The sequence below is a fragment of the Chrysochloris asiatica genome, unplaced genomic scaffold, assembly GCF_000296735.1.
Source record: "Chrysochloris asiatica unplaced genomic scaffold, ChrAsi1.0 scaffold00021, whole genome shotgun sequence".
NCBI classification, from domain to species: Eukaryota; Metazoa; Chordata; class Mammalia; order Afrosoricida; family Chrysochloridae; genus Chrysochloris; species Chrysochloris asiatica.
This window is the reverse complement of record NW_006408539.1, coordinates 27443744-27464165: the sequence shown is the minus strand read 5'-3', so window position 1 is coordinate 27464165 and position 20422 is coordinate 27443744. Positions and strand designations below refer to the sequence as shown.

Genomic DNA, 20422 nt, shown 5'->3' with positions numbered 1-20422 from the left:
GTAAGGATATTGAGTTCTCAATTTAAATCCAAATACTATTATCAATATCCCTTGGAAATTCTGTCTAATTAAAAGACTCTCATCATAAAGTCTACCAAATAAAAACTTGCTAGGTTTTTCAATTAACTGCATTTAATTAGAATTATATAATATGGAATAGATCTATTTGTGTAACTTATTCTAACCAAAGAGGCTTTGATTTGGTCAAAATAAAAAGAACCTTTCAAAAAGAATGCATACTCATTAGATAAAGTGCTCTTCTTTTCTAATTAAGTTCTCATCTGACTAATGCAACAAGGAAAAGAGTCTCACGTTAGGTTTATTTACCAAAATGCAACTGGAAGCTTCAGGGAGTGTTTGCAACTTCACATTCCCACTAAGGTTCCTTAGAAATTCAGTTAAACCATTCCAAAGTTCATTCTCATCAAATCATACATAATCAGTGATCAACTTTCCTATATTATAAAACCATTAAATTACCAAGAAAAGAGTCTTAGAATGGTTTTATGTGTTTCATTCGTCACTATCAGACCGTACACTAATAGATAAATCCTTTCAAAATCTAAGGTGAAAGAATATTTTCTGAGGTGAAAGAATACTTCCCTAATTATCAATGAAATGAAACTGAAATAAAACAATTTCCATCCCTGGAAGAAATCAGAAAATGAAAACTTTTCTCAGGAACTTACATAAGAATCTATTCTACCCAAACAAATAACTGAACAAAACAACAACATAAGTGTTAGATGTAATGTATCAGTTAGGTCACTTTGAATTTTAAAGAACTGAAAACCAACTACAAACTAGTATGGTGATGGTGGTGTGCCATGGAGTAGGTTCCAACTCATAGCGACCCTGTATAGGATTTCTAAGGCTGTAAATCATTGCCGGAGCAGAAATTTTCATCTTTCTCCCACAGTGCAGCTGGTAGTTTTGAACTGCCAACCTTGAAGTTAGCAGCCTGACTTGTAGCCACTATGTTATCAGAGCTCCTTACAAACTAGTATCGGTTAAAAAAAAAAAAAAAAAACATAAAAAGGAGTGAATGTTATTTACTTGTTTGTGAATGCTATTTACTTGTTAGTGTTATGTGGAAGGTTAAGGGTAATTTTGGTTTGAGTCTCAGACAATGACATCAACAAAGAAATTTTTCCATCTTTTATCTCACTACACTCTTCTACTTGTAGGCTTACTTTTTTTTTTTTTTAATTTTTTTATTGTGAACTGAGTGATAGTTTACATGGGAGAACCTTGGTTTTACACTCATCATTTCATTTCAATGATTTATAATCTCCTCTCTACATCATCATTCAACAGTATTTGCTTCTATTTCCTCTGTTCTTTGTTTTTCTTTTGGGGGGTGGCTATGCACAAAAAAACTCAATTATATATAATAATTTAAACAATGAAAGGGCACATTTTTCAAGTCTTCCTCCTGGCCACCAACACGCAGTCCTTTTTTTCCCCATAAGTTTAGACTCCTCAGATGTTCTCTCTCTCTCTCCATGTTCTCATTTCTGCCTCCATCTCTGTGTCACTGCTTCTCTGGAGAGGGTCCCACATTCTGCTCATGATCTTCTCCCTTGATGGTCCTATGGTCCGCTGTTGCTAGACTGTAAGATTAACTAGTCCCCCATTTTTGTTACAAAACTTCTACTTTTACAGTTAAGATAGTTGCAATTAGCCATGGTAACAATTACTCACTACTGAATCATAAGAATCTTATCCTCCATCTCCTTTCAACAGACCCATTTAGACAAGATGAAAACTATTCAGTGGAGACTCTATCTTCCCCTGCATACTCTTAAACTTAACTCCTTCTTGAAAACTTGTAAGTTGGTCACTTCATGCTTTTATCCCCCATCCCTCATTTTAGGTAGCCAGTGTCTTAAGTTGTTGTAGGCTTACTTTTATCTCTTTTCTTTTCTATGCTGTCCCATTCATTTCTGAAAATGAATGCAACAAATTCAGACTTTATATCCTCCTCATCTCATACCTATGGAGTAGGTAGAGCTTCTTTCCTATAGAAACGAACAACAGTTAAAAAGACGGACTCTTCTAGGTCAAGGATGGTTAGTGGAGCATTAAGAGTCCCTGAAGTATGAACTAATTCTGTTCCTAAGTCTCTCTTTAAATTGAATTTGTATATAAGTCAAAATGGTGGTGGTGGTGGTGGTGGTTATGTGTCGTGGAGTCAATTCTGACTCATAGCAACCATGTACAGGGCTTCCAAGGCTATAAATCTTTACAGGAACAGAAAGCCTCATCTTTCTCCTGCGGAACAGCTGGTAGTTTCGAACTGCTGACCTTATGGTTCACAGCCCGATTTGTAACCACTATGCTACCAGAGCTCCTTAAGTCTGAATGGTGTTGCTATTGTTAGATGCCATCGAGTGGGTACCAACTCATAAGGACCTTACTATGCACAGCAGAACGAAACACTGCCTGATCCTGAGCCAACCTCACTACTGTTGCCATGCTTGAGTCCATCAATGATACCACTTGGCCAATCCATCTTGTTGGGAGTCTTCCTCTTTTCTAAGTCAGAATAGTGAAGTACAATTTGTGTCTCACATCAGTTAGTCAAATGTTTGTTGTAATATAGTATAAAGTGTACCTTTCTATGCATGTTGTTGTTGTTGCTGTTAAGTGCCATTGAGTCGATTCGGACCCATAGCGACCCTGTATAGGGCTTCTGAGGAGAAGCTGGTGAGCTTGAACCACCAGCCTTGCATTTCAAACGGCTTTGCAGTCTGGCTCATTAACCCAAAGCACCACACCATGACTCCTTTCTTTGCATAAAGGAGTCCTAATGGTGCTGTAGTATAAACACCATACTGTGAACCTTGAGATTGGCAGTTCATACCCAGCAGTTGAGGCTTTCTCCTCTCAGAAAGATTTACAGGCTTAGAAACCCTATACATGGAGTTGGTGACTGTGGGGTTCTATGCAAACAAACAAACAAACAAAAGAAATAGAGTGAGAGAGAAAAAACTACTTGTAGATAGATACACAAAAACATCTTTAAAATAATAATACAGTAATAATAATAATAATAATGTTTTGGTGTATATCACAAAGTAGCACCCATTATGAACCATTATGCCTTGAATGTTTAATATAATAAACTTTACAGGACTGGTTCATAATTACATGTTATATTTTAATCAGATATTTGTAACCCAGGGACTGCCTGCTAGAGCAAATGGCTTAAATTATCCAGAGTTCACCTCTTATGAAAGTAGGCTCAATGCCATAGAAACCACATGAGCTGAGAGTGGGATCAAAGGCTCTACCAAGATAACCTATAGCTAGAACTCTGAAAGAGACTGCTAGGGAAGCAGCTTGAGTCAGCTGTCCACTACATGTAAGAACCAGCCACAACTGGAGCCATCTGGGAAACAAGCAGGTCATCAGAAATCTCTGGAATTAGAGCTTCAAGTGCAGCCTGGACAATCTGGAGGTAGAGGACATATTATTCAGACCAGAGATAACAGAGAAAAAAAATGGCATCGCCCCCAAGATCCAGCATCTTTGAAAGCAAATATTGTAGACAAGATGTCAAAATTAAAAGAAAAGAAAAACACAATCAAGAAATTAGAAATTTCAGAGAAAAGCAAAGGAGCATGGCACATTATTTGACTTTTCAATGGACACTATTTGCCTTATCTTTTTATAAAGGCTCTTCATTTGCTGCTTAAGTAAATCAACTGCATATTTCATCAAAGTATGAAATTGAAGCGAGTGTGTGGTAAGAGATAGCAAAATCCTTAGTCAACATAGCAAGAAGTAAACAGCGCTTAGCTGTGAGAAATCAAGATAGGGCAGTTTAATTAATTTTAGAGATACAGGTGTAACTCCCAAATAAAACAGTTAAAGGAAGAAAATCTATTCCTTTGGAGGATGGAGGATATGAAAGGGAGAATAAAATGGAGTGGTTGTTTTTCATTAAAGTCTTTCAGGATTATTTGATTTTTATCCATATTCATATATGGTTTGCACAAAATTTTAAAAGCATATTTATGAGATAAGTTAAATGTTCCTCTACAGACTCAAGGTCAATTCCAAATTATAGTCTTACAAGTTAAGAATTATGCAATTTTAGATGGGGATCCCATGAAGGAAGTGCTCACAGAACAACTCCAAAGCTCTGGATCTACCATAAGATCAAGGATGTCAGATTCCAGCACTCGCAATTTAAAAAAATCATGATAATAAGGATAATACTATACTGTGAGTTAGGAATCTGGAGACAGACTCCCTAGACGTCCATGCCACCCTGGCAGAGTTTAGAGGGCGAGGCTACAGCCAGTCCGGCTCAGAAAACCAGCACTAAAAGCAGTGCAGAGGCATATGCAAAAAAAAAAAAAAAAAAAAAGACAAGGGAGATTGCATATTTCTCCCCTTTTTCCCTGTCCCACCTTCATTGCTCAGCCCAGACAACATCAGGTGAGACAGTTTTCCCACGGTACAGAAAGAAGAAGCTTAGTGGCAACTTATGACATCACACATGGAGACACAGTCCTAAAATTTTATCTTTCTGGACCCTTGGCAGCTGTGCACCGTGGAGTCAATTCTGATTCCAGGAGACCCTATGCAGGGTTTCTGGGTTTGTGGGTCTGTGTTGTAGCAGAGCACCCTGCCTTTCTGCCACGGTGCGGCAGATGGTTTCAAGCTGCTAACTTTGTGGTTCACAGCTCCATTCATGGCCGCTGCACTACCAGAGTTCCTTGCACAGGACCATAAAAACCCCAACATAAAAGGACTCAATCATCCCAAGATTGCGCTGAGCACACGCTGACCTTCAGAGACAAAAATAGTGAACAATCTCTCTCCCATTATCTGCTCAATATCTACCTGCACACCTCTATCATACTGACTAGAGAAGGGATCTGAGAGAGTGGACATCCTTACCCACTGCTGGAGGTTTCTACATTGCACAAACACTGCCTATGTAGCTCGGGACAGTTGACCACAGCTTTATTTATGTTCCAAAGTGATGGTTTTTGTCTCTACATTTATACTACTTCTGCTTTTAGTCCTTTTGATCACATATCTTTCCTAGAGGTGGGAGCTTCTTCTCCCAGTGTTACCTAAGAGGAGACAGCAACCATGGCCATATAGCCAAGCTATAAGCATACACCAAATATTCCACCACTGAGACAAGATCCAACAACACCTGCTAAGCATCTCATGCAAAAAGGGAAGCCTATCTCCCCATCATATTCACCAGGAGACACCCAGTAAGCTTAGCAACAAACAACAAACATTCACTTAAGCTTTACCAAAAAATTAAAACAAGTATCAGAAATTATGAACAAAAATCAACAAATGATATTGAAACATGTCCAAAAAGAGAATAGAGTAGCTGAGACAAATGAGTTGGAGACAGACAAAGGCTTTCTAGAAGAGGAAGAGCAGGTTTTGGATATGCCTGAGAAAGAATTCAGAAGAATTGTATGGCAACAAGTACAAATGCTTCAAAAAGAGGTGGAGGAAAACAAGGAATAAGTCAGGAAAGTACTACAGGAGCAATCAAATAAGACTGATACAGCATTGGAAACAATTCAAAACCTGCAACAAGATGTCCAGATGATTAATAAGAGATCAGAAATGGACAATACACTAAAAGGTAAAAAGAGCAGAATTGAAAAGGTGGAAGCCATAATTAGTGAGCTGGAAGACAAATCTCTCAATACTGCTAAGATAGAAGAATAAGCAGGAAAATAAATAAACAAATAAATAAAAGAATCGGAAGAGAGTCTAAGATTCATGCTGGATAACATGAAGAGGAACAACTTAAGAATTATTGGAATTCTGGAATTGGAAGAATCAGAGATGTCTGCAGAGGAGATAGTCAAAGAGCTTCTGGAAGAAAATTTCCCTAACATCTTGAAAGATGAGAAGATAAACATTCAAGAAGCCAAATGTACCCCAGGAAGGATAGACCCAAAAAGAAAGGCACCAAGACATATAATAATCAAGCTCTCTAAAATCAAAGACAAGGAGAGAATACTAAAAGCAGCCAGGGAAAAGAGAAATGTCACTTATAAAGGCAAGTAAATTAGATTAAGCTCTTACTATTCAGAACAAACCATGCAGGCAAGAAGGAAATGGGGAGACATAAATAAAGCCCTACAAGAAAAAAAAAACAAAAACAAAAAAAAACCGTCAATCAAGAATCATCTATCCAGCAAAACTATCAATCAAACACAATGGTGTGATCAAGCCATTCCATGATAAACAGAATATAAGAGATTTTATCAAAATCAACCCAGTACTTCAAAACATCATAAAAGGAGTTCTGTGTACTGAAAACCAACAAGAACAGACAACAAACAGAGATTGACAGGTGTGGCAACACCAACTGGAACTCAGTCAACAGAAAGCAGAGTCCGGAACAGAAAAAAATCAACAATAAACTCAAAGGAGCTGGGAGATCAACTGAAAATCAAAATTATATCAATGTCAAAGAAGGCATAAACATAGCAAGAGACACCCAGGTGGTGAGGATGTCAGGTAAATTGCAGGATACAGTGGATTCTCTTAAATGGAGAGAAAAGTTAGTAGACTATAAGGTAACTCCAAAGAAAGTTAATACTTCACAATTTACCATGAAAATGAACTTCCAAGCAGAACAAGCAAACATGAAAACTAAGAAGAAACCTACAAGAAATAGCACAAAAAAACACAAACCCAACACAAGAAGACATGCAGAACAAAAGAACTAACAGCACTACCAAAAAAGTTAAATAATGGCAGCAATTAATTCATACCTATCGATAATTACATTGAAAGCCAATGGATTGAATGCACCAGTGAAGAGACAGAGAGGGGCAGAATGGATATGAAAACAAGACCCTACAATATGCTGTCTGCAAGAGACACACCTTACACACAAAGACAAAAACAGACTAAAAATTAAAGGATGGAAAAAAAATTAACGAGGCTAACTGCAACAATAAACAAACATGAGTGGCAATACTAATATCCGATAAAGTAAACTTAAGGATAAAAACCAGCATAAGAGACAAAGAAGGACACTATTTCATGATCAAAGAGTCAATTGAACAAGAAGACATAACCATAATAAATACCTACACTCCCAATTAAAGAGCACCAAGATACATGAAGGAAACATTACTAATATTGAAGAAAGAAACAGATAAATCTACAATTATACTGGGAGATTTTTAACATGTCACTCTCGAAAAAGGACAGAACAACCAGAAAGGAACTAGACAAAGTTACAGAGGAAGTAAACAACACAATCAACTAAATTGACCTCATAGATATATACAGAGCATTCAATCCAACAAGAGCACAATTTACATTCTTATCCAGTGCACATGGAACATTTTCCAGAATTGACCATGTTGTAGGTCACAAAGTAAGCCTCCATAAATTTACAAACATCAAAATTCTACAAAGCATCTTCTCAGACCACAATGCTATAAAACTAGAAATCAACAATAAGAAGACCAAGGTAATAAAGTCAAATACATGGAAACTGAACAACACCTTGGTGAAAAGCGACTGGGTAAAAGAAGAAATTAAATGTGAATTCACAAAGTTCCTGGAAACAAGCGAGAATGAAAACACAACATACTAAAATCTTTGGGACATGGTGAAAGCAGTGCTGAGAGGACAATTTATTGTGATTAAAGAACAGAAATAAACAAGATGAAAAACCGAAAAACTATAGAAAGAATCAACAAGACAAGAAGCTGGTTCTTTGAAATGATTAATAAAATTGACAAACCATTGGCCAAACTAACAAAAGAAAAGAGGGAGATGAAACAAATAAGTCACATTAGAAACCATATGGGCGATGCCACAATGGAACCAAATGAAATCAAAAGGATAACAGAATACTATGAAGAGTTGTATTCCAACAAATTCGAAAACTTAGAAGAGATGGATATATTTCTAGAAAAACATGACCTAACCAAACTTACTCAGAATGAAGTAGAAAACTTGAACAGACCCATAACAAAAGAAAAACTTAATCGGGTCATCAAAAAACTCCCAACCGAAAGAAGTCTAGGCCCAGATGGCTTCACAGGTGAGTTCTCCCAGACATTCAGGGAAGAATTCAAGAATTCTACTCAAATTATTCCAGAATATAGAAGAGGATGGAAAGCTCCCTAATACTTTTTATGAAGCAAGCATAACCCTCATACAAAAACCAGGGAAGGACATCACTGAAAAAGAAAACTATAGAACAATATCCCTCATGAACATAGACCCAAAAATTCTCAACAAAATCCTAGCCAACAGAATCCAACAGCACATCAAAAAAATAATACATCAAGACCAAGTGGGTTTCATAAAAGGGATGCAAGGATGGTTCATCATTAGAAAAACAATCACTGTAATCCATCATATAAATAAGAAAAAAAGACATTTGACAAAATCCAACATCCAATCCTTATACAAACACTCAACAAAGTAGGACTGGAAGGGAAATTCCTAAACATAATCAAGGCATATATACAAAGCCAAGAGCCTACATCACTCTCAATGGAGCGAAACTGAAAGCCTTCCCTCTGTGAACGGGAACCAGACAAGGATGCACTCTATCACCACTCCTATTCAATATTGTGCTGTAAGTTTTTGCCAGAGCTATACAGCATGATTAAGAAATTAAAGGCATCCAAATTGGCAAAGAGAATGTAAAGCTCTCTATTTGCAGATGATATGATCCTATATGTAGAAAACCCCAAAGTCTCAGTCAAAAAACTACTAGCCCTCATCAGAAGATTCAGCAAAGTGGCAAGTTATAAGATCAACATACAAAAGTCAGTTGGATTGCTCTATAGAAACAATGATAGTGCTTAAAAGGACATTAGGCAAACAATAGCATTTACAATAGCTGCCCAAAGGATGAAATATTTAGGAATAAACATAACTAGAAAAACAAAGGATTTATACAAAGAAAATTACAAAACACTACTACAAGAAACCAAAAGAGACCTACAGAAATGGAAGAACATGCCATGTTCCTGGACAGAAAGACTCAACATGGTGAAAATGTCAGTACTGCCCAAAGCAATTTACACATATGATGCAATCCCAATCCAGATTCTAACAACATTCTTCAAAGAGTTGGAAAAGACAATTACTAACTTTATATGGAAAGGAAAGAGACCCAGGATAAGTAAAGCACTGCTTAAGAAGAACAAAATTGGAAGTCTCTCACGCCCCAATTTCAAAATTTACTACATGGCTATGGTGGTCAAAACAGCCTGGTACTGGTACAATGAAAGATACATTGATCAATGGAACAGAATCCAGAAATTAACTCAACCACATACAGCCAATTGATTTTTGACAAATTGCTTAGGCATATTGAATGAGGAGGAGACAGTCTCTTTAACAGATGGTGCTGGCAGAACTGGAAAGTGATGTGCAAAAGACTGAAACAAGACCTTTATGTCATGCCCTATCAAAACCGTGCTCAGCATGGATTAAAGATCTAAATGTGAATCCCCAAATTATGATGGTCATCAATGAAAAAATAGGAACAAATGTGAGGGTGCTAATTCAGGGCATACACAGACTACCAAACATTTTGAAAAGTACAAAACCAAAAATAGACAAAATAGATGAGTTGGACATACTAAAAATTAAAAACCTATGTACATCAAAAGACTTCACCAAAAGAGTAAAAAGGGAATCCATAGAATGGGAAAAAATCTTTTGCAAAGACACATCAGATTAGGGACTCATTCCTAAAATATGTACGAAACTACAAAACCTCTACAAGAAAAAGACAAATAACCCAATCAAAAAATTGGCACAGGACATGAACAGACACTTCACCAAGGAGGAGATCCGGGCAGCCAAGAAACATATGAAGAAATGTTCATGATCACTAGCCATCAGAGAAATGCAAATCAAAACAACAATGAGATACTATCTCACACCAGCATTAACAGCAAAGATTTAAAAAAAACAGAGGAAAACAAATGCTGGCAAGGATGCGGAAAGCCTGGGACCCTCCTACGTTGTCAGTGGGAATGCAAAATGGTCCAACCACTCTGGAAAGCAACATGGAGCTTCCTCAGAAAGTTGGAAATAGAAATACTGTATGACCCAGAAATTCCTCTAGTTGGTATTTACCCACAAGAAATGTGAGCCACAACACGAGTAGATATGTTCATAGCAGCACTATTTACAACACCAAAAAAATGAAGACAAATAAAATGCCCATCAGTTGAAGAGTGGATAAACAGACTGTGGTACATGCACACAATGTAATACTACGCTAACTTGAAGAACAAGAAGGAAGCTGCAAGCCATCATATAACATGGCTGAACGTTGAGGACATTATGCTGAGTGAAATTAGTAAGTCACATAGGAAAAATGCTGCATAAGACCATTATTGTAAAAGACTAAGAAAAAGAACCCACCCAAAAAGGGGGGGGGGGTATCTATATATATAAGTGCTGATCACCGGTATGTATGGGATGAGAGGTGGGAAGGGGATGAGGAAAAGAAAGAGCACAGGGTAGGGAATAGACACAGGAGAGCATGGGAGCTGGGGGGAGGGGTGGTGGCTGGCAATACATAAGAAGGGGGAGGGGAGAAAGAAAAACAAGGTGGACAGGAGAAAGGTTGGATAATCTCCCATGGGCTAGGAGAGATGGAACAGAGGTAAATGATGATGTAAACACAACCTTGGAATAGCAGGACTTCAGGATACAGAGATTGAGGCATGCTTGAAAGGGGGAAAGAAGGGAGTAATGCTAGGATGCTTGGCTGTCTTTTGACACTTGGCGGGGGGGCAGGGAATAGCCAGAAACATCACAGTAGAATACATGTAAGCCTGTCTTCAGCCTTTAACTCACTGGAATACCCTGGGAGGCGGGACTGGAAACTACCTAGACCCAAAATGGGGGGTGGGGCTATAAAGGCAAGAAGTGACTGGCTTGCAAGCTTTCAAAAGGGAGCCTAGTTCCAGATGGGGCAGGGATAGACAGAACCTCCACTGATTGATTTCCAAACTGCTGGGTCCGGGCTGAGGAAAGGAAATGGGGATAAGTCTCTTGTGGTACAACAGTGAATACCTGCTGCCAGTACTGACTGTGAGAGTTGGAAATGTAGAGGCAGATTTTAATTTTTTTTCTTTTCTTGGCAAAAGGAGGCGATTGATTGGTTTTGCAGCCCAGGAGCAGTGGTCCCTAGGATCATCAAGTGATAAGAGCGGAAAGTGTGACCCTACTCAGAGATGCATGAGGCCAGGCATGGAGACAGAGATGATGGTGTGGACAGATGGAGTGGCTGGGGACATGGGACTCAGTGAAGGAGAGGAGCTGTTTTCTGACAGCCAGGGAGAGTGCGGTGAGCTGGCCTGTGGGTGTATCCTTTGGTTATTTGATGATGCATGGAAGGGATTGTAATCATTGCAATGAAATGAAATAAGGTAGGATGAATGTGAAGCTGAAGTGGGACAGAGGCAAATAATGATGTATGCACAACCTTGGAACAACAGGACTCTGGGATACAGAGTTTGAGACATTGTTAGAATGGGGAAAAGGGGGGAAATAATGTTAAGATGTTTGGCTGCCTTTTGAATCTTGGTTTCCCTGGTGTACCACTATAAAATAGACATTGGAGAGAGAGAGAAAGTAATAGCCAGAAATAGCACCATAGAAAGCTTTTAAGCCTGTCTTCTGCCTATAACTGATTGGAATACCTAAAATGGGGCTACAATGACCCAAGTGAAGGAGGCTTCCTGAGGAGCCTCTGTATGACACAAGACCATAGATGGAATCCTGAACAGTATCCAGAATCTCCTGAGGGGAAATTTCTACTTGAAATGACAAGCTGACCAGCCTGGAGTGGCCAGAAGAACAGAAGATACTTCCTGAAAGAAAGGCTGACAGGAAAAATAGAAAACAATATAGGCAGACCGACTGATTACTACAAGAACAAACAAGTGGCTCGCCCAGGTGACATCAAGGAAAGTGGTTGGGTCTCCCTCAGGGAAAACCCCCTTCTAAGACTAACACTCAATGGGAATACACACCCTGATTGGTGACCACGTTCATCACCGATAAAGGGAAGTGAGGGAAAAGCTGCAATGAAGCTGTGAGCTGAGCCCTATGACACTCAATAGACTCCTTTGAACCAGATGGAGACCTGGTTGAAGAGCAGTGTGGCAAGTCCAGGGGAATCTTGGACCCAGAGTCAGCGACATAGCCACAGAGGACTAGAGTGGGGCGAGTGAAGCATCCATCTGATCAGAAGAGAGAGCACATACATAAGTACACCCACACTTGCATATAATACCCACATGACCTGGCTTCAATGACTGGATGGTCAGAGCTCAACCAGAAGAAGAAAGAAGAGGGAAAAAAAGAATAATCTGATACAATTTGATGAACTTGACATACACCTATGGAAGCAGTAGCTCAAAAGAGGGAACAAATCTTCACAGCAAGGATCATTCGCACCCCCTCCACACACAGAGAGGACAGGGATGGGCAACTTGGACATTGACTACCCAGAATGGGGGTGCTACAGAGGTAAGAAGTGACTGGTTTACAAGCTTTCAAGAGGGAACCTAGATCTAGAGGGCATGGAGTAAGATAAAATCTCCACTGAGTAGTATCCATTCTGTCTTGTTGTTGTTGTCAGGTGCCATCGAGTCAGAACCGACTCATAGTGACCCCATGCACAGCAGAACGAAACAATGTCCAATCCTGGGCCAACCTCACTACCGCTGCCACACTTGATGCCATCAATGATGCCATCTGGCCAATCCATCTCTTTGGGGGTCTTCCTCTTTTTCTCTGACCCTCCACCTTACCCAGCATGTCGTCCTTCTCCAGCGACTGTTCTCTCCGGACAATATGTCCAAAGTATGAGAGACGAAGCTTAGCCATCTTGGCCTCCAAGGAGCACTCTGGCTGCACTTCTTCCAAAACAGATCTATTGGTTCTTTTGGCAGTCCATGGCATTTTCAGTATTCTCCTCCAACACCACAACTCAAAGGCATCAATTCTTCTATGATCTTTCTTATTTACTGTCCAGCTTTCGCATCCATATGAGGTTATTGAAAATACCATGGCTTGGGTCAGGTGCACCTTAGTCCTCAAGCTGACATCTCTGTTCTTCAATACTTTAAAAAGTTCCTGTGCAGCAGATTTGCCCAATGCAATACGTAGTCAGATCTCTTGACTGCTGCTTCCGTGAGTGTTGATAGTTGATCCAAGAAGAATGAAGTCCTATCTATTCTGTCTAGTCAGGGCTAATGAAAGGAGATGCAGCTAGGTCTCTTGTGATACAATAGTGAATAATTGTTATCAGGACTAATTGTAAGGTTTGGAAATGTAAAGGTAAACATTTTGGGGCAAAGGGAAGGGAGTGATTAACCTTGCAGTCGAGGAGCGGAGGTTCCTGGGACCATCAAGGGAGAAAAGTGAAGAATGGAACCCTACCCAGAGAAGCAGTAATGCCAGACATGGTGGCAGAGACAATGACGTGGGGAGATGGAGAAGCTGGGGACTTTGGAACTGGAGAAGAGGGGCTTGTGCAGACGACTGGGTGGCAGGATTGCGGGCTATACCCTTTGGTTGGTGGATGATTCATGGAGGGATTGTAACCATGACATTGAAACAATATATGATGGGATCAATGTGAAGCTAATGTCCTCCCATGTATCTATGTAACTAACACATAATTCATTATAAAGCATAAGAAAAATTTATGCAATTTTATTTAAGTTCTCTATAACTCAATGGCACTTAATACTAGCAACTATAATAGATTTTTTATTTTCCTCAAACTTGCTTCTATGAAGAAAATATTGCTAAAAAATCATTTGGAATCAAAATACATATTTTCCTTTTTAGACCAAGTTCTCACAATAAGTTTGTTTTAGCTCTCATCCAAAGTTTATATGATCCAAATTTGATATAATGGATCAGCAATGAAACATCGGGAATGGAATGGATACACTGGGCTTTGAGAAGCCACATCTGTGCATTCCATGCATGAGTTCCTTAATAGCCTGTGCAAAGATATAAATTCTCAGTCCTATAGCTCACCTTCTTACCAGCTTATTAAAAAGTTCCCTTAGGCATCAGAGGCATGGAAAGTAAAGTAAACAAATAAAAATGAGTTCATCTGCTCCTCTTCATTTTCTATGGTTTAAGTATGTTTTAAATGGACATTAGCAGCCGCATTGAATGAAAAAATAAGAAGGCAGTCACAACAAAAGAATTTGAGTGTACTTACAGGAGAGAAAAGAGAGGGAATGGGTTGCCTCCAGCTTGTTTGCATCCCACCCATGTTGCTTATGAACATGCACAAGACTGTTTTAGCTCTGCCTGGTGGGTACCACCTCCTTCTTCTCCACCTGTTCTATTTCTTCAGGCACCTGGTCCCTCTCTCAGCAACTTTCTGCAACACACAACCTGTGGTAATGATTCTATCCATAACAATATTTTGGCCATTTGATAATTATTGAAACTGATTTGAATTTAAGGGGAGGGAGTAGCATTTCTTCCATCATTGTTGTTGTTGTGTGCTGTCCAGTTGGTTCTGGCTCATAACAACAGTATATAGGGTTTCTGAGAGCAGGCGGCAGGTTTGAACTACTGATATTGTGGTTAGCAGTTCAATACTTACCCTACAGTGCCATGCCAGGGTTCATTACTAGCTGCGTTTAATATAATTGCTGTCTTAGTTTTCTAATACTGAATAATTTTGGGGGGATAGCATGGGTTGCTTATTCAAGGTACCCATATCCTTCAAATGCTTTTTCAATGTTAAATGTTGAATTTCATTGCACAGATATCAAGACACTATTTTAAAGATTGCATAATTAGATTCTAAATTTTAGTATATATTACAGGGAAAAAGTTGTATATATTATTGATAAATAAAACTGTCTGTTAATGAATACATATATTTATTTACTGAAATTTCTGGAACTGTATCAGAAACTTAATGCATTCTTTTGATAAAATCTTCCAGTCGATTTCAACTTGCGACTCTAATACACCCCAATTAATCACTGCCTGGACTTGTGCCCTCCTCACAATTGTTGTTTTGACAAAGGCATTTCTTGCAGCCATTGTGTCTATCCATCCTATTAAGCATCTTTCTCTTTAATCTGACCCTGATTTGACAGGCTCTAGGAATTGATGGAATGATTTCATAAACATCCAAATTGTTTCAGCTTTTAATATTGACATCTTCATTATGTTGGCTTTAGGCTTTAAGCTAGTCCACCCCTTCATGCATCACTAAGAAGCATGTTTTATAAATATTTGTATTACAGTGCTTGCAATTACATCATAACAAAATGAATGAATTATATACCTTATGACTCAGTGCTGGTGATTGGAATAAGAAAGTTGGAAACAAAGAGAAAGGATCAATAATAGGAAACTATGACAATGATAGAAATGATTCTGGAAATTGCATGATAGAATTTTGCAAGAACAATGATTTATTCATTGCAAATATCATTTTTAGTAGACATTAATGGTGCTTATGCATGTAAGTCTCACCAGATGGAAAAACAGGAATAACATTGGCTACATCTTTGGGAAGAAACAATAGAGAGGCCCAGAGCTCCCTGGGAAGGGCCAAGATGGCTGCTTCCAGTGTAGTCCTGATGGACCAGGTGTGACGGCTCCCGTTGTCTTCTCCCTGAGAAACATGTCTAGTCCCATGCACTGTGCCGTTGTAAGATAGACGAGAGCGATGGCAGGGAGCCTCTCTTGGGCTGGCAGAGGCGTGTGGGGCTTGGCGCCCTTGGTCTGCAGAATCTTCTATCTGGGTGCTCCTAGATTGTTCCATGTAAGGATCACCCTCCCACCCCCTAAAGTGGTTGATCGTTGGAACAAGAAGAGGGCCATATTCGGGGTGTATGACAACATTGGGATTCTGGGTAACCTTGAAAAGCACCCCAAAGAACTGATCAGGGGTCCCAAATGGCTTCGAGGTTGGAAGGGGAATGAATTACGTTTTATCAGAAAGAAGAAAATGATTGGGAATCGAATGTTCATTGATGACCTGCACAAATTAACAAACGCATCAACTATGTTTACAAACATTTTAATCTACGTGGAAAGTACAGGTAGAAGAGAAGACTGAAGGCTGTAAAAGTGTCCTATCACCTTGAGTAAGGACAACAGTACAGTTCCTTAGGAGGGAAGGGCTTTGTGTGTTTTCTATAATAATATGTGTTTGGCATCTTATATCCAAAAAAAAAAAAAAAAGAAAAGAAAAGAAATAATGGAGAAGCTCAATAACATCAGCCAAAACAAGATCAGGGGCTGACTCTGGAACAGTGTGTCAATTGTTTATGTGCAAGTTCAAGCTAAAACTGAGGGAAATGAAAAGAAGTCCACAAAGGCCAAGTATGACCTTGAGTATATCCTACCTGAATTAGATACAATCTCAAGAACAGATCTGAAGCAATAGACACTAATGAGTGAAGAACATAGGAGTTGTGGGATGACATCCCAAACATCACACACTAAGAAAGCAAAAGTTTATTAAAAAGCTAGCAAAGGCCAAAATGGATCTTAATCTGTAAGTATCTCCAGTCCTCTTCACTTCCAGCAATCAAGGTTGTGTCGTCTTCATATCTCAGGTTGTTAGTGAGTATTTCTGCAATCTTGATTCCAGGTTCTTCTTCATATAACCTAATTTCTGAGATTATGTGCCCAACATCCAGATTGAATAAACATGGTAAAAGGATACAAAACTTAAATCTTGAACATAGAGAAGTTAAAGCAACTAGAAGCAATAAGGAAGGAAAAGAGCTGATGAAAAACTTCAAATGTAGCTAAGGAAGATGAAGTCAAGTGTGCAAAAGTGAACTGTGCAAACACCTGGAGTTAGAAAACCAAAAGGGAAGACCATGATCAGTATTTCTCAAACTGAAATAATTGAAGGAAAAAATTAAGTCTCAGGTTGCAATATTGAAGGATTATATGAGCAAAATATTGAATGACACAGGAAACATTTTAAGAATATGGGATGAATATTCACTGTAGCAAAAGCAATTGTTCAGTGTTCAAGTATTTCAAGAGATAACATGTGATCAAGAATCAATGGTACTGAAAAAGTACAAGCACCAATGAAGGTGCAGGCAAAGAACAAGGTTCTGGAAATTGATGGACTACAAATTGAAATGCTTCAACAAACAGAGGCAGTACTGGAGGCACTCATTCACTATGTGATTTCAAAGGAAGGTGACCCAAAGGCATGTAGAAGTCATCTAGCAATATCATTAATATTACATGCAAGTACAGTTTTGCTGGAGATGAATAAAAAATGGTTACAACATCACATCAACTGGGAAACTCCACCAACTCAAGATAGATTCATGTGAAACTCATCAAACAATATCATTAATATCACATGCAAGTAATGTTTTTCTGAAGATAATTCAAAACCTTTTGCAACAGTACATCAAAAGGGAACTGCCAGAAATTCAAATGGTATTCACAAGAGGACTTGGAAATAGGGATGTCATTGTTAAGATCAGATGGACTTGGCTGAAAGCAGATGGATTTGGCTGAAAGCAAAGAATACCAGAAAGATGTTGCATTTTATTGACTATGCAAAGACTTTTTTTTGTGTGGATCCTAACATACTATGGATAACATTGGGAAGAATAGGTATTCTAGAACACTTTATTGTACTCATGAGGAGCCTGTACATACAACAAGAGGCAGTTGATTGAACAGAACAATAGGATACTGGATGGTTTAAAATCAGAGAAGTTGTATGCCAGGGTTGTATTCTTTCACCAGTCTTATTCAATCTGTATGCTGGGCAAATAATCCAAACAGCTAGGTTATATGAAGAAGAACCTGGAATCAGGATTGCAGAAAGATTCTCTAACAATATGTGATGTGAAGATGACACAACTTTAATTGCTGGAAATGAAGAGGACTATAAATACTCACTGGTGAAAATCAAAGACTACAGCTTTCAGAATGGATTTCACCTCAATGTGAAGGAAACAAACAAACAAAAAAAACCTCTCATAATTGGACAAATACATAATATCATGATAAAAATTGAAGTTATCAAATATTCCATTTTGCTTGTATCCATAATCAATGCTCATGGAAGCAGCAGTCAAGAAAACAAAGGTAATATTGCATTAGGGAAATAAACTGCAAAAGTACTCTTTAAAATGTTAAAGTGCAAGTGTTAAAGAACTAAGATGTACCTGAGCAAAGCCATGCTATTTTCAACCACCTCATGTCCATGTGAAGGGTTGGACAATAAAGTAGAAGAATCAATGCATTTGGATTGTGATGTTGGAGAAGAAAACTGTAGGCGCCATGGACTGCCAGCATAACCAAAAGTCAGTCTTTGAAGAAGTACAACCAGAATGTTCTTCAGAAATTAGGGATGGGAAGACTCTGTCTCTTGTACTTTGAACATATTTTCAGGAGTGATTAATCCCTGGAGGACATTATGCTTGGAAAAGTGAAGGGTCAACAACATGGAGGAAGGACTAAAACAAGATGGGTTGGCACAGAGGAAGCAACAATGGGCTCAAAATATCAACATTTCTGATGTTGGCCTCTCTCAGCTGCCAGTTTGTCCCACTGTGGTGACCTGCATCCTGCTGTAATGCTGGAAGCTATGACACCAGTATTTTAAGTACCAGCCAGATCACCTATGGTGGACAGGTTTCAGCTGAACTTTCAAACAAAGAGACACTAAGAAGAAGAAGAGGTGGACTACTTCTGAAGGTTTTGTCACTGAAAACCTTATGAATATAAATGTAACATTGTTATGTAGAATGCCTGAAGATGAAAGCATTATGATCAGCCCCAGAATATTGTTAGATAAAGTGCCAGAAGATGAGCCCCTAAGGTTGGAAGGCCATCAAAATATGACTGGGGAATATCTGACTTCTCCAACAATTGACCAGGATGACACGAATGGAGAAAAGTATTAGGGACTTCATTTACTGATGGGAAAGAACTCAAATGAGAAGAAACAGCTAAAAATATCCATTCATAATCAGAACATGGAAAGTACGAAATATGAATGTAGAATAATTGGAAGTTATCAAAAATGAAATGAAATGCATAAAGATCAATACCCTAGTAATTAGTTAGTGAGATAAAATGGACTGGTATTGACCATTTTGAATCTGCAACTAAATGGATTACTATGCTAGGAATAAAAAATTCAAGAGGAAAGGTGTCACATTTGTCATCAAAAAGAACATTTCATTGCAGGGGGAGGAGGTAGTCTCTTCAAAGATGGTATTGACAGAACTAGAAAGTGATATGCAAAAGATTGAAACAAGATCTTTATCTCACACCCTATACAAAAACCATCTCAGCATGGATTAAAGACCTAAATGTGAATCCCAGAATTATAAAGGCCATCAGTGAAAAAATAGGGACAAATTTGAGGCCTTTAATACAGGACAAATAGACTACCAAACATTTTGAAAATTACACAAACAAAAGTGGACAAAATAGATGATTGAGACATGCTAAAGACTAAAAATGTATGTGCATCAAAATACTTCACCAAAAGAGTAAAAAAGGGATCCCACAGAATGGGAAAAAATCTTTTGCAACGATGATCAGACAAGGGACTAAAATATATACACCTAAATAAATTTCTACAACACCTCTACAGTAAAAAAGACAAAAAAACCAATTTAAAAATGGGCACAAGACACGAACAAACACTTCACCAAGGAGGCAACTCAGGCAAACAACAAATATAGGAAGAAAAGCTCATGATCACTAGCTATTGTTGTTGTTGTTAAATACCGTGGAGTCGGTTCTGACTCCTAGGGACCCTGCACAGGGTTTCTGAGGCTGCAAATCTTTATGGGACCATAAAGCCTCATCTTTCTCCTACGGAACAGCTGGTAGTTTAGAACTTCCGACCTTGAGGTTCACAGCCTGATTCATAACCACTATGCTACCACTAGCCATTAGAGAGATTCAAATCAAAACAATAATGAGATATCATCCCACACCAGCAAAAACTGCGAAGATCAAAAAAGTTGAGAACAATACATGCTGGCGAGGATACAGAGAGACTGGGACCCTCCTACATTGCTGGTGGGATTGCAAAATGGTTCAACCACTATGGAAAACAGTTTGACACTTCTTCAGAAAGCTGGAAATAGAAATACCTTATGATCCAGCAATTCCTCTACTTGGTATTTATCCACAAGAAATACAAGCCATAACACAAGTAGATATATGCACACCAATGTTTATAGTAGCACTATTTACAATAGCAAAAAGATGAAGACAACCTGAGTGCCCATCAATGGAAGAATGGATAAGCAAACTTTGGTGCATACACACAATGGAATATTATGCTACCTTGAAGAATAGCAAGGAAGCTGCAAGCCACTGTATAACATGGATAAACCTTGAGGACATTATGCTG

At 38.6% G+C, this 20422-nt stretch overlaps 1 pseudogene; it reads left to right on the top strand.

Annotated features, from left to right (window-relative positions):
• The first annotated feature begins 15724 nt into the window (after positions 1-15724).
• LOC102814769 lies at positions 15725-16104 on the top strand (annotated as a pseudogene).
• Positions 16105-20422: the final 4318 nt, after the last annotated feature.